The 16,972-nt window shown below is 32.4% G+C and overlaps 1 protein-coding gene across 2 annotated transcripts in view; it reads left to right on the forward strand.

Annotated features, from left to right (window-relative positions):
- LOC146539343 (uncharacterized) overlaps nucleotides 1–16,972 on the forward strand; it is a 171,107-nt gene that overhangs the window by 103,956 nt on the left and 50,179 nt on the right. For both annotated transcript variants that reach the window (XM_085208257.1, XM_085208256.1), the window contains one exon: nucleotides 4,834–4,882. The gene's annotated coding sequence lies outside the window, so the exon portion shown is untranslated. The remainder of the gene's footprint in view (nucleotides 1–4,833; nucleotides 4,883–16,972) is intronic.

A 16,972-nucleotide genomic window follows, 5' to 3' on the forward strand; every position in this document is an offset into this window, starting at 1 on the left:
AATATGTGGCTGTCTTCGAACCTTAATCCAAAATCATGTGATTTTTCCAACTGCGCTACAATATCCTTTTATTTGTATAAATTTTTATTTCTAAGTTAACTGTAAACGTTACCAATATACCACCATATTTCTAAGAAGGTATTAAAACATCCTCCTCTCCTGTCAATTGCCAATAAAAACGTAATCGGTCGGCTACAAGCGCCGCCTTGTCCGACACAAAAAATAACCTAATAGCCCACTAAAGCGATTTACATAGTTTTTTAGTATAATTTATAGTTATAAAAGTAAATAGATTAGATCATTATTTAATTTTATTTTTCTTTTACAATCTGTAAGATTTTTGTGTTAGATCTACAAATGATTGCCTTTTTCTGTTTAATCGGTAGAGTTCCGTTATTGACTGTTCAATATTTTTTTTTAAAACTAGGACTCGAATCTCTGCTTTCCGAAAACTGTCCAAACACACTGACCACTATGCCATACGGTCTTATCAATTTAAGTCGAATTTCTTAATAGTTTGTTACAATTTATTTAGGGTTAGTATGTCTGTAGGGATATTCTTAGCTCTAGCCATAATGTTTCGACGTTGTTTTATAAGCGCATTATTATCTAATAGGATCGGTGGTAAAACTCAAGTGGTAATTCCATAATCCAAATCCATAACCAACGATACTATAAGTCTATTTTTATATATATATATATATATATATATATATATATATATATATACTATAAGTCTATTTTTAGTAGGGGGTACCTAATGGTAATGCAATGCGTTTCCCACCCTCTGCCAAATTTTCAAGATATTTTATGTTCAGCAGCAATCTCAAGCTAGCCAGCACCAGAGCAAGAAAATGAAAACAACCCATGCCCCCAATTCGGAATCGAACTCAAAACTGTTGCCTGTACCATCAGACGGCCTCTATATCATTGTTATCAATATAACATTTATCCAATCCCACTCTAACCCCATAGCTCTGAGAACTCACATAATTATTTCCATAGCGTGAAGTCGGTAATTAGCCGCGAACAGTTTACGACGTCCGCATCATATTTAGGGGTTTAATTTGATTATCGAGACGATTCTAAATCTATTCTATTATATATTGTATCGATTGTTGATTTCTATTAACAAGAATATATGAAACGTTGCATTTTTTTGTAAATGTAAAGCATGGGAAGAATTTTGTTTATAGGTGAAGAGAATCTAGTGTTAAATCACTCTGTTTTTTGTTTTCCGTCTTATTTTGAGACACTCGTATTAAGTGATGTCGCTCGAGTCTCCGATTTGAAATATTAAGAAAGAAAATGAAAAATAAAGTAAAGGTATTTGAACTGGAATTGAATGTAATTGAGGTCAGTTACAGGTGGTGAGTTCGATACCTACCTACTCGAAGAAATGGGTTATTTTAAATTCCAAGCGAGAGAGATCAGTCACTGAACGCGGAATATTACCAAAATTGAGCGGTACGTGCCTATCGTGCTAAATGCAGGATACAGTGTGAACTGTCAAATCCCAAAAAATATATTCGGGGACATATTTTAAAACCTCAAACGCAGACCGCTACTACGTATATCCAAACAGTTTAAGGCAACAATGAATATACGAAAACTATCATTTGTAACGTAAACGCGGCAACCAAAAGGGAGAATTGTCATAAAAATGAGAAAGGCACCCGAGCCACCCATGACGACGAGCCAGCTATAAAAGTGACCCACAAAAATGCATTATTTACTATTATATATCGGCGAAGCGACAGGCTAATCAGAAACCTAAATACAAACTCGACGTAGGTGTAAAAGGCAGGGGAATTGTTTGACGCTATAGAAAAAGCTGCCACAGTCGGTAAGAATGAATAGATATACCAATATTGACCGTAGCAACGTTCCCACGGGGTCCTTACATTTTTCTCATATATAAAACTTGGATGCCTTCAATCAGTAGACCAAACAAATTGAGGCACAAATATGTGATCATTTGAAGGCGATAGCGGCTTTTAAAGCATAAAGGTATGCTAATTAGATTGCCTAATGTCCTAGTTTGAACTTTCGATTGGGTGGGACTGGGTGTAGCTGGGGCTTTTTATATGTAAAGTAGATAATAATGAGAACTATCTGATGGTACTCTCGTGGTATTCGGTTCAAAATAAATATTTTTTGGGTGTTAAAAATTAAATTGTAAGGTGTTACATCCTATGACACGTTTGTTATTAAAATGGAATCTAATAGAACGCGATCATGGGCTCGATTTCTATATCTTTAATTTCTGAGACATCATTTTTTTCAGCTTCAAGTTATATGCTGCAAATAGCAGAGTAAGCAGAGGGAATCAAGTGTTAAGATAATCCCCACTTTTCGCTAAATTGTCAAGACAATGCGTGTTTAGTGGCGGAATTTAACGTGGCGCTTCTCCTTGTTACCAGAGTGAAGGAATTAAAATATTCATAAATAATAATCGATTTCCCCGAGTGCAAATGGAACTCACAACCGACACGATTACAACCACACGGTTGTGCCACTGCGCCATGGTAGCCTCAGCCAGGACTGAGATATCGTTATTCGTGACAACTTATTGAACAACAATTATTGTCATATTGTCATTATGTCATATTTTTTAAATTGAAATCGCTTAATTTCAAATTTTAAAGAGATTTCACTTATGAACCTGTTAACCTAGGGTTAGACACTCCGTTCCAATTAAAACACTCCCCGTTCATCACTTTCTGCCGATTTCTTGAGGCATCGTGTGTTCAGTTTTATCTAACTAGACCGAGAATACTAAAATACCTGTTTTGAAAAAACCATCCTCTGATCTAGTATCAAACCTAAACCATCGCTTATATAGTGAGATACTTCCACCAATCTTAACATGGAATTTCTCTTATAATTTCCTAACACTATAATGCCAAATGTATAATAAATTCAATGAAATACCTCCAGTAGCGAGATACAAACGATAAATTTAATGTAGAATATGCGGTTTCGAGGGTTCACGTGTCAAGCTCATTATCGTTTCACTTGTCCCTTGCACATAATAAATATGAACTGAGGAAATTATTTTAATCAAATATATTATTGATAATGGTTATTTTAGTACTAGAATTGTTAATTCATAGAAGTTATTTATATATAAATTACTAATATTTTAAAGTTTTTATGTTATAACGATTACACTTCGTGACAAAATTAAATGTCCAAATTTATTTTTGTTTTGTTTGTTATTACATTACTTATAAAATATGTTTATGTATGGATTTAACGAAATTACGAGTAAATTAGATATAGAATTAGTCTATAATTTTAATTGATACACATATTTTTTAACATTATAAAAAACTAAAGGTACAAATGTAAATGTTGTCGTTGATAGTGCCGTGACTAGTTTATAAAAAATAATTTGCATTTCTTAGACATCAAACCCGCTATCTCCATTCAAAATAATGCTACCGTTCCTAATAAATATATGAAACAAGAAATAATGATTTAGCCTTAGCTCTTCAAAGGATTTACGCATGTATTGCTCTTAACATTCGCTTAAATGCAATTACTGTAAGTATTTATAATGCACTTTTCACGTCTGGATGGTACCTGATACACTGTAAAATTATTTCAAACATTAAACCACTTCTTTATATAACAAGATTTGAGCTCTAATGCTTATAGAATAGAGAAGAATTTCCATTATCGGTGGCAATGGAAATAAGTAAAATCGTCAATTTTTACATTACAATAATGTTTATGATCGAATGTAGAGTTCATTTCAAAGAGATTAATGCGGTGAGATTCCCGCTGCGTTGTTTGTAGCAGTTGTCAGTTATGTAAGTTTAATTTATCATTTAAAACGATATATGGACCGCCGTGGTATTATATTGTAAGTTAATGTAAGTATGATACTTGCTAAGAGGAAGTAATTAAAATTATGAGTCTAGTTTATTTATACATATCAATTATTAATAAGTAATAATATAGATTGTAGCTTCTAGGATTGGTTGATGTGTAGTAGGTGTGACTCCATAAGGTGGGATTAGACTTAGATTATGCGTAAAAGGTGGCAGTACATTTTTTTTATTTGCATTGCAAATTATACTAGTTATTAAGGTTAATTTGTTTTATATGTCAATAATAAATATTAAATAATATGGTAGGGGTTTATGATATTTTCCTTTTTCTTAGATCAATTAAGAAATTGATAGACTGAGAAAATATATATTATTTCACAGCCCACAGTATCATTGACTGTATTACATTTAATTTACAGAAACAGTGCTAATAAGTGACAGACCGACAGCAACAGCGGTTCTCTTTGTACCAAGCTCCATCTAAGATTCGGTCACGTCGCGAGTTAACAGATTATGTCCGTAACAATGCTATAATAAATTTAAAAAAACGTTTCACACGTCAGTTTATCCAATTAACTGCATAAGTTCAGTTGAAATGTGATCCTATGAAATTGTAACACAACGTTTTGACAATTAGCAAAGTGTTAGTTATCATGATTTACTTTGTCGGTCACGTACTAGTTTTTTACGAGGGAACATATCTTTTGTAATATAGGCCATAAATTCTAGCTCTTCCAGAATATTTTTATTTAGAGATATACTATATTTATTATAGTTCATTATAAAGGTAATTCAATGCTATAATTTTACTAAATTGATCAAGATATTTATTATCAATTATTTTGCAACTGCAAAGTATACGATATAAACAGTACGTATTTGAAATTGATTTGCCACAAAACCTATACCCACTATATCTATTAATGAACTTTTTTTAATATAAACAGACATTTTAACTGAAAAATAATTTAATTATTCATTACATTTGTTCCAGATACCTCCCACAGTCATCCTGAGCAGTCAAAAGGCGTGGAATTAGCAAGGTACTTGCACGTGGCGCCAATGAGATGCTTATAACGATTTTACGAGCCATCGTTTCTGTCATTGACGGCACTCAATACATCAATGATCATAAATCTCGATTTAGCATCAAGTGCTGTATGTTATTCTTAACACAATACTCGTTTATTACTTACAAAAGTAAAGTAAATAATAAATTGTTAATTTAATTTATATTATCACTTAAGTGACTTTAAGGATGTTCACTTTTTATGGAATAGGATGTAAGTACATTTTTTTTGTTTACAGACATTTATGGTGGTTCGAATGTTTTTTTCTTAAGGTGAAGGCGATGAGAATTTAAAAATAAATATTTTATAAATAGTCATTTGCTTATAACTTTTCAAATGAGTAGAAAATATAGAACAAAATATTTTATTTACTTCATATTTTAAAAAAAATAAGCTAGCTACCTCAACAGAAAACAGACGAAAATCCCACAATTTTGGAAAGTATTAAAGTAAAACAAAAAAGTAGTAATAAAAAAGAGCTGTGTCACTCCTGTCACTCTCCAATTATTCAACCTACTGTTTCACTAATCGTCGTCCACACTTCGCTTTGACAGATGAAATGGTGTATCATCAATTTACTCTCTTTGTAGTGACGCCGCTCTTGTTCGCCGCTTCGAGTTGTAAATGTCATGAGGGATTTTAAGAACAATTTAGCATAAAACATTGTATTGAAATAAATCATTTTTAAATGCAATGATGGTTTGACCTGATTTTGGGTTTCTTTGAATCTGTATTGTTAATATCTATACTTCTATGTAATATTAATATTATAAAGCAGAAGAGAATGTTTGGTTGAACAAAAGCTTAAAGACTGTGTAGATTCTCATACAGTAGTCAGCATCAATTATAGCATATTGTAAATAAATTGTCCGCACTTGTCCATCAAAGAGGCCGACGTGATCCAAGAATTAATGTGAAGCATAATTTCTATGTAGAATTATATTTTACATGGCAAGATTGGTATTTGATTCTTTAGTAAGATAGCCATCTGTTTGGTACCTAGAGGTAGGTACCTATTGCTGACCTTTTCGAAGAATAATATTAATTGTATATTTATACGATAGTTAGTCAAGTTAGTTTACATTGAAATTTACAAGTTGTTGACACCATTGTGACATGGTGGCGCGTATGTGATTGTAGGCCATGGCTCAACCATGGCTGTTTGAATTTTATTTGAAGACATCTTTTAAATTATAACCTAATCATAGAGATAGCAGTTTCCGAGCAACGACAGTTATTTTACATTATTAGACATTATATTTAAACATTACGTACTTAAAATATATTTCCATTAGAAATGCTATAATATAACAGATGCTATTTTAACAAACACCGTTTTCTATATAGATCTAAGGTCAAGACCGCCAAACGCCTTTTGATTGGAGCAAATTGCGCTTAATACTTTTGTTCAGTTTCACGCAGGCTGTCTTAAAGCTAACATTGCTTTGCCATTTAACAATTAAACAAATTCAATTTTCAACTTTATTCCCTTATAATAAAAGTTAGTTTAATCAGTTTATTGTGATCGAGCTGTACATACATTTTTGTAGAGACACATTTCTCTCGACGTTCAAAACAACTTAATAGAGTCGGTGCTTGACATTGTTTCATTGTCAATATCTATTTTGACTTTCTTTGTAAACAGTTATAATTTCTTTATTATTTACTATCTTGTTTTACGATAGCTGTCATTAAAATTATTAACTGTATGAAAATAGTCGTTAAATCTTCATAGAATGAGACTATAAAATCTAAGTGTATATTATCAACAATGCTAATAAACTTCGATGAATTTGCGGGTTCAGTCTTGTTTGGAGTATGAATGTAATCTAAATTATCAAACGAGGCTATCATGGCGCAGTCGTAACGTTTGATACTGGGATGGGATGTGGATTCGATTTCTCCATTTAGTGTTAAGACACTACGATATCGAATTGAGTGGTGAAACTCAACCCTGCGCCTTAAGTAGCCTGAGCGAGAGAGGATCGAACCTATAACCTTCGCGTTCACAGGCAAACTGAGCTGTAACACGACATCTTCATACCAATATTAATGTTATTCAATATTTAACTTTCACCTATAATCTTTAATAATCATTATTTATATTCTTAAGAGTTATTATAATCTAAAAATACTCTGCAAAATTCTATAACACGGTTTCATATATAAACGGCTTAAGCCATTTTTAAAGTGAGTTGTGTGGTCGCCGGCGAATTTGTTTTTGTATCAATCGCCCCCGGTGGTCGGCGCGTGCGCAACGCGCGTACCTACACACTGTCATGTTACCTTCTATTTTATTTACTATGGCTTCCATTTTTCGTTTTATGGTTTTATTTCTTTGTTTTTATTCTTTTTCTTTATGATGTCGGGTAGGCAGTGGGAATGTTAAGACACTCCGTTCATTCTTTACTGCAGAATTTTCGAGACATCGCCTACTGCGCTTCCTCTTGTCACCAAAACAAAAAAAAAATCCTTTTGAGTGGGACCCCAAAATCAGCCATAAGGGATGGAGTGTTTTAAGGCTAGGTTCCCATGTTTCCTCCGCTTACCCTGCGCGGTGGAAATTCATCATACATAAAAATATAACCTATATTAAGAACATTGACACTGTCGAAAGCTCCGTACATCATCGAAGAATTTTAAATGTCTATCTGTCAACGCTTGTCATTACTTCGCCCTTTGATGCGATCGATTTGTACTGTTATTCTAAGAAGTTGTCTTTGAAAAATCTGTTTATAGTATTGTTCCGTGTGGCGAAGGTAGTGCGTTCGATTTGTATAGATATTATGACAGATTTAGAAAAACTATTTAACAGGACTTTACAATAATAAGAAATATATTATAATTACAACAGTAGAAAATTAAAGTTTGGTATTAAAAAAGAAAATTTAATTGTATAACTTTAAAAATCGCATTATATGTAATGTATATATCCAATTTATAAAACTCTTCCGTTACCGAATGGTTGACAGACAATGCACAGACGAATGAACTGGACTGGAAGACAGGACTTAGAAAATTTAAATTTGGCATGTGGGTAGGTGAGGGAGTAATATCTACGAGAACTGGTAAAATTATATAATTCGTTTTACGTTTTACAGTCCATGCAAGCAAAGTTGTGGGTGACGACTAGTATAGCCAGGAAACATTTAAAACCTTTACCTCCGAATAAGCCTGTGATTAATATCTTCAAGTACTAAAACATTAACTTTAAAGGGTAATTTCGTGAAATTTTTGACTAATTAAGACCATTTAGGTATTTAATAATTAAGTGTTTCTGTTCTCATAATTTAGAAACGCTGATTAGTGTTATTTTTATACTTCTTCTAAAAACATATGAAGAATATTAAGAAAAAAAATCTACGTTAAGTACCGGAATTTTAATTTGCACTTTTTTACGGAACGAATAAAAAAAGGAATTTTTATAAAAGCTCGATCCACCTTTGCTAACAATAAGACTCGTCTGAATTATGTCAGCGTTAACGAAGTAACGAATATTTTTTTAGCTTCACTCTGTAGCCTGCCTATAGCAGGGTTCTCCATTCCCCTCCAGAAAAATAAAAATATATATTCTTTGAGTAAGAATCGAACCCAGAACCTTAACAACAGGCCTTAACCAATCCCTATTAGTGAAAAGTTAATAAGGCGCTACTATCTAACGGCTTGACTTGTTAAATGGCTGTCATATTAAATGCACGTCGACTTTTAGACGACTCTACTCACTACTCACGACCGGCGAGTACTTGTACAGATTAGATAAACTTTAGATAAAGGTATCTATATAAAGATATCTATATCTGTGTTTTAAAAACCTTGCAATGATTTGGCCATTTTTCTTCAGAGAGAGATATTTTAGCTCTTTATGGAACCGTCGTGGGAAAGCTTCTGACGGAAGAGAAATGACCGTGCAAAGTAGAGTTGGTTGAGTAGGAAGGCAGACCCTGGCAATAGCCGGGATTAATGCCAGGAGGAAAGGAAGAGAAATGAATGAATTCAGAGAATGATTTTATATAAAATATTTTCATTTACTCTTTCTGGTGGTAAAAGTCTGGTGCTCCGTCATTCAACACGCAATGCACGAAAATTCCTCGCTAGGCGTAGACCCGCACTTTCTCTACCTTTGGTAGAAAATAATTAATTTAATCGCAATCATGCTCCCGAATCAGAATAGAACCCAGAACCAACGTTTATAATCAAAACTGACTCCTCGCGCCAAGATCTTCCCGCAAGATAAAATTAAACATTAACTTGATTTACAACAAACACATCTTCAAACGACCATGCAATATAATTATACAGTACAATTTGTATGTTAAATTAGCCACTAGTTGCATAATATAACCATTAGTACTTACTACCTACATACCTCCCTACCTACCTAGCTACCTGCCTACCCTCTAGCTCTCTACCTACCTACCGTAGATCTGCTCTGCTAATGAGACGAATTGGAGCGTGACCCACCATTACACGAACTAGACAATATTTCAACACGAACGTAATAAGTTGCCTTGATAGCTGGTTGATATCGAGTTACTGCAAATTAAATGGGAATTATAAATTTATGCCTAGTTCTTACTTATGCCATTTAGGTAATAACGTAATACTACTAGAGACCGTCTTGGCGCAGCGACTGACTGTGAACGCGACAGTTGCGGGTTCGATTCCGAATAGTGATAGTGTTACACTACGAGACATTGGGGGTGAAATTATTATATAACGATTTTTATATGGTTATTAGATTTATTTATCAGCTAAAAATTAAATTTAGAAAGAATTAAAAAATAAAATTAAAAAAAAAAGAGAGTATTACGAAAGAGTATAACGATTAAAAAAAAGAGAATTAGTTTCTGTAGGCAGAGAGAAATTAGATGACTTACTAGTTTTTTAAGTTGTTTCATTTTCTATATCCAGCTCACTTTAAGATGCACCTCAGCCACAAACTAAGCTTTATGTATCGACACAAACAAAAATACCTCACAAAACTATAAATATACTAAATATCTTATACAAGAACTAATTCAACCACGTTAATTAAACGACAGCGGTCGTTATCAAAATCCGTTGCAACTAAATTGTCGTTATATTACATTTATATTTCCATATATTTGCAACATATGGTCCATTTTATACTGCAGGCAGGTACTCTGTCAAATGCATAAATCGTGAACAGCTAATTTGCTTCTTTGTATCGATTCGTATCTGAGATACGCATCGGGGAGTGCCGCCCGTACGCTGTACCGGCATGGAGAAAAGTTTTAGTAAATAGTTTTTATATATTTATGGTTTTTTTAAAAAAATTATGTTGTTTCTATGAAATTGTTAAAATAATTCTATGACATTGTGTTTTGAATGGCGAAACAATGCTGCTTGCCAATGCCAAAAAAATTGCCAATTCCAAAATCCTGGAGGGCAGTTGTGACAACAAACGTGCGACTGTAAAACGTATGGTGTGGTTTCCATTCCCACTCGAGGAAATGAAAATCTTAACACTAGATTCCCAGGTTCCCTCTGCGTACCCTGCTACGTGCAGAATTTGCATAAAGCTAAAGAAAATAATTTAATTTGATTTACACTCGAATGTACTCGGGCGTAACGATGTAAGCGAGATTCTGATCTTAACGCATTCAACTCAATATCTCAATTAAGGCTTATTGGCCAATTTGCGCGCTAACTATTTAATTATACTTTTTTATTGGAATATTATATGGTTACATTTTTATGTATCTATATATTAATACATCATAATACAACTAATAAGAATAAGAAATACATTAGTATTGTTAGCTGCAAGCTTTAATTTTAAGCTTAAGTCTGAAACGTTTACGTGGTGGAAAAAATGCCATTTCTTATCTTCACTTTTCGCTGAATTGGTGAAGCATTAGGTGTTGAGTGGCAGAACTCAACGCTGCGATTTGTCTCGTTACCAGACTCGGCTATGCAATGTTGGGAATTGGGCGGAAAATAGGAAAAAAAGCGCCTAAGTCATCTACCTGCGTGAAAATAAAAAAATATCGATAACAATATGATTATTTAATTTTATAATTAACTTGTTTATTCTAACATAACTGAATCTATTTTATAATTGCTACTTTGATAAGCTCCGCCTACAAACAATTACATTATAGATTACTGCGATACTTCAGTTCTGTCTGCTTATATTACATAATTTTACTGGACCATGTACTAGTATGGAGGTTATAGACTATAAATTATATATTTTTCAAGTTCGTAAAATAAATGTCCGCGATCCATCTGGAGCATCGTATAGAGACCACACACAAACGACGCGGTGCTATGTGCCAACTTTGTAGTGTGTCGCCACATTGTCGACTTTTACTAAAAGCTTTTTTTATTTATTTAAAATATAATACTAATATATTAGTAAAAGTATTTTCAATATATATAAGATAGATCAGCTGTTTGGATAAATTTGCATTGTTTGAAAATACGGCGTTGATATCCACTACATAGCAACTAATTTTAAAAGATACCAATTACGTTTTCTTGATTATGCGTTGGATGTATCATTTTATTTATTTTTATTTTCTGAATCCAATTGTAGCACGTAGTTTCTCTATATCTATACTTTAAAAATATTCAACGCAATAAAAATATAATATTCATAAACGCAAAAAAGGAAAAAAAAACGTGAACATTAATAAAAACGTAAATGCAGAACTAAAGGCGTAACACTGCCTGTCCTGCTAAATGCGGGATGAATAGCTGACCATTAAAAAAAAACAACAACATAATCAAGAAATCTAGAGTATGAACCCAATACCATAGTAGAATCATTCGCAAAGTACTATTATTCCACCACGCTCTGCTAAGGTCAAACGGTCCATTCCAGCTCCACAGCTAATAGAATAACGCTGTCGATACTTACTATAAACATAACCATTTCACGCGTCTTCACTTATTTCACGCTATAAACGAGGTTCAAAGAAATGGGTGTTTTATTCTTTTATTATATTTATGTTTTAAAGTCTCCATAGTTTTATTTGAATAGTGTATAGTGTTTTTTTTTTGTTTGATATAATTTACAGGTAACGGTGCTAGTTAAATGTATTCTAGACAAGAAATTTGTGCACTCTAATCTCAAAATGGCTCAAAATCAATTTAAAAAAGTTTTCTTGTATAGTGTAATAAAAAATTATATCACATTCAAGCGAACGAAGTCACAAGCGGTTCGCTAGCTATTAATATATTTCTTAAGCTCTAACGTCTGTTTCCTATTCCATAAATTAATAATTAACCTAATTATAACCAGCAGTCGCTAGAAAAATGAAAAGGCTACAAAAACCAATTAATTTATTAAGGCAATTAAGTACAGAGGAAAAATAAATTAATACAATAAATGCTGTATTCATAATTACTTATATTATTCATATTAAATCGTTTCAAAGTTGTCGACACGCAAAAACATTATTCACAAGGCTTCCTTGTTGCAGTTGATGAATAAAGATGTTATACGGGAATCGTTACAGTAATTATTAGCGTTTAATCTTAGATTTAATTAGATATATATATAAAAACTGAATTTAGATGTTCTTTATTGTTTGTTCGTAGTGTAGGTACTGAAATAGATCGTAACAAGCCTTTAGGTTTATCACCCAACACGTCTATAATGGGCGGAAAGTGAAGCATGAATTGTTATTATTAATTAATTTCTGCCTTATTCGTCCAAAAAGAAGAAAAAAGTCCATAGAGATAATATATGCCAATTTTTCAATTAATTCTGTTGTGAAGCTATGGGACAGCATATCAGTGTAATCATTGTGGGTTTGCTCCCCATTCGGAGGCATGATTACGTTTAAATTTCTCTCATTTACATTTCCCTGCTCTGTTAAATAAAAAACGGCGTTGAGTTCCGCCAATAAACAAATAATTCAAAAATGGAAAGTTAAGAGGCAGCGAATAAAAAGCAATGAAATAATTTTCAATGTCATTCCCTCGTCGCACTTGGCATACCAAATCAAAGAACAAAAATATTCTAAACACTTCCTGGCAAAAAAATTTAACCCAATACTGTCATACGTTACCAAATAATTACAAACTGCACTGCTACGACGTTCTATGTGTTAAAAAAATCATTAACTAAGCTTACAGGAAGCTTAATACAAGTTAAATGAAATATTACTTAGCATGAGCCATCCATCACCTCTCTACAAGCCTTATTTAGTTAGGAGCATAGAATAGCGAGTAATCAGAAATGGCATGACGTAATTTGATTTTTCCTTATACGTAGATTGCTATTATTATGTAAATTAATTAACTATAAGAAAATAACAATTATTAACGATCTCACAAAGTAATAAACTTCATGGTTGACATTTACATAATTCTTATATACGGTTGTTACACTCGTAAAACCTTTAAACTATGAACATACACATTAAATGATGTTTTTGTTCTATTCCTAAACAACAAGATACACATTATTTACCTAACAATAATTATTGTAATATTATAATATCTTTACAACTAGAAAAAAAAAAATTTTTTTACATTCTTACAATGCTTAAAGTTTTATTAGTTGCGAGTTTGATCCTCATTTTGGGGATTGAATTATTTCCATTTGCTTCCTTTGATAAGAAAATAAATTAAGTTCCGTCATTCAACACGTAAACATGTCCTGAAAATTGGGCGATGCGGTGTAAATTTAAGCCTTATGTGATTTTCTCATGAATAATATTGCCAGAAGTGGACCAAATTAAATAGGAACTACACGGAAAGCACCAGTTTTCAAATAAAAAAAGAAATCATCAAAATCGATTCGCCCAATCAAACGTTCTAAGGGAACAAATATAAAAAGAAATACAATCAAATTGATACCTTTTACAGAAGTCAATTAAAAAAATAATTGAATTATAAGTTACAAACCGCGCTTCTCTGCTCATTCAAGTTAAATAAAGCCTATTCTACAGAGCCATGTTCTGTGCCGACGAGAGCCTCCAGCTTACTTGGAAACAAGAAATTATTGCGGCGATAACGTCATAAAATACAATTACTTTTTCTCCAACACGGAGCTCGAATTAAATTTGCACCTGCTTGACTTTGAAACTATGCCTGTAGCTAAGATAAGGGCCGTAGATACCATTACCGGGTAGTACAAATGTTCTTGTTATCATCTTCTTCTTCATTTGTTTAGCATTATGCCGTCCATGTATGCGATATTTGACGTTCTGAGTAGTTAGTCAGTTCCCAGTAGGAGTCTGGAGGACTTAACTCTTGGAATAAACATAACAAGGCCCTTACTTTCGATATATTCTAAGTGCCTGAAGTAACTCTGACCGCCTTCCTCGATATAGGGACTATCTAACATGAAAAGTGTGAATTATGAATTCGTCGCGCGGCATTAACGTCCGCCACTCAAACTTGTAATATCTTGAAAATTATGCGGAAAAATAAGAAATACCATATCTTCACACCAAGTTTGACTACAGGATAATACTTAAAAAAATCCAATTAAGTATTATAATTTTATCATATATGTCAAATCCGCTACCTCGTTCTCAGTAGGTGATAATGACCACTGTGCTTGACGGTTAAATGTCATAAATAAATTGTCACACCTGTCTCACGTAATCGCTTTCATACCTTTTATAGGCTCATGTGTTTTCTGGAACATTTATTAACAGCTACCGGTAATGATAGAGGCGAAGATTCAATTTGCACTTCTTCATAAGAATTATAAGTGCTGGTTTCGTTATTTTTTTTTCACTAGTTTTTACAAGTAGAATAATTTACTTCTTTTTTAATTTGTATCACGCTAAAAAAACTCTGTTTCTCTCTGCAATTGTTCCCTCCGGAGACTATGCGGGAAGCCCAATTATCGAGACATTGCGTGTTGAGTGCCGAAACTAAACGCTGCTCTTTGTCTTGTTATCCCGGAAAGGAGTTGCAAATAAATCATTCCTCCGAGTGGAAATTGAAACCCACAACCATCTCGTTCTTCTTCTTCTTCTTCATTTGACTATGTGCCGATGCGCCAGAACGGCAAACGGCGGAAATTTTATAAAATATTATTTCATTTTCAAAATACTTTTTTTATTTTTTTTTATTATAGAAATTAATAACTAAAAAAATATTAATAAATAATTCGATAAAAAAAATTGTATTCCTCAGGTTTTAAGTATTCAATAAAGATCGCCTCTTTTTATTTATACTCGTATCTTACTTAAAATATTTAAATATTATGAAACAATATTGTCAGTGACGTCAATAAAAGAAAAAAAAAACATTCTAACTCGATATGAATCGAGTAGGAACTTGATCGATCCGGCGCCCGCTAGAGTAATCAACCCTGTCTTATGACAATTTGCCATAGACCAAAGAAAATATCACAATATTTGGAATTTTAAATGTTTTATAAAATATATGTTTTTATAAATAGTAAAAGTGCAATGATTTTAGAGCCCCACTCTGAAAAATGATTATATTAAAATTGTTTTTATTTTAAAGCACGGTATTGAGTTGCACTACTAAGCACTTAATGTCTTGAACTTGGAGGGGAAATGTAGCGTTGCAAAACTAGGTTCCGTTTGTTTTCTTGTGGGAAACATTAAGTTGTTTTTACGATTTGTTATCTTTTATAAAACTTATACTAAATGTTAGTCTGTTATTAGAAAAGAACTTCTTCAAGTTGACTTTTTTACCTACAACCAGATGCGTTAAGGACTTAAAACAAATCCTTTTCTTGTTCTTTATGTAGATAAAAATGCTTTTTTATAGCAAGAGTCAGCCTCAACTCACTGACTTACTAGACTTATTGGCTTACCTTTTTATAGCATAGTTGATATAATAAAAGCGTATTAAATAAAAATATGGTAGGTCTATACATTGTACAGTCTACAAGGATCAAACAAACACGGAAGTGGCTAGTTGAAGGTGTCACGCAGCCACCATTCAGGAACATGACTGGGTCATGAGACTACTTAGGCCGACCTTGACCGGAGAAATGGAATACCGAACTCAGTATATCAAAAGTGATACTTTGCCTAATATCTTTAACTAAGATTTTAAAACATTTCTTTGAAAATAAAATATTATACATCTTCCCAGTTTGATATTGGTCTTCGTTAGAAATGATTTTCTTTTAATTATAATCTATATTTTTTTGACGGCATTGTGGCCGATATCGGATATTTAGTAGGTAACTTGAGAAAATGACAATTCCTTAAAAGAAGAAACCATTTATTCCCTAGGAAAAAGTAGAACATAAATAATGACATGAAGCCGAAGCTAGAATAAAGACAAAAAAGACAAACTATAAACAAATCGTCAGTTATAAAATATAACGTATTTCTTATTATAGATTATTTTGAACGGAGTATCTTGACACTGGGTTCTCTTTGCTTACCCTGCTATATGGTATATAACCTGAAAGTCAACATAATACCTACATTTTACAGATATAGAAAAATAATGTAAACTACAAACGTCTCTAAAATATAGGAGTGGAGGTTACCTAAATAATTTGACATTAAACTTGTTTTTCCAAACTTAGTTAATACTTAACACTTTCAAAATTATTTTATTAACTATTAAAGACTTAAATTCCTACGGAACACAGAATAGCTTTTATGCAAATTCGGCCATCACTACACCTCATTATGTCACATAATTACCTAATTAGAATTCGTTTTAAAGTACTTTAAAGTAATTTATATGACAGTTACTTTAGATATTTTCGCAGAACATAGTAATTACTATGAAATGAGTATAATATTACCTTTTTTTTATTATATTTAGCACAAATCGTTATAGAAATAAAACTAACCGATGTAACTAGTAGTTAATTAATTTTGTATTATTTTAAAACTTAAAGCTTATTTATATTTAATTCTATACTAATAATTTAAAGCTAAAGAGTATATTCTGTTATAGCCGCTAATCTCCGTATTTAACTATTTAATTGAGAACGGAGTATCTAAACACTATGTTCTCAAGTTCCCTCTGCCTTGCTATGTGCGGGATACAGCGTAAAACTAAAAAAGACGTTATAGACGCGTTCATAGGCATTTACGTAATTCGGTAATATGTAGTTGTTAAAGATAAAAG

This window comes from Heliconius melpomene, chromosome 4 (genome assembly GCF_056956725.1).
Source record: "Heliconius melpomene rosina isolate 202511_hmr_F chromosome 4, ASM5695672v1, whole genome shotgun sequence".
In the NCBI taxonomy this organism is placed as follows: Eukaryota; Metazoa; Arthropoda; class Insecta; order Lepidoptera; family Nymphalidae; genus Heliconius; species Heliconius melpomene.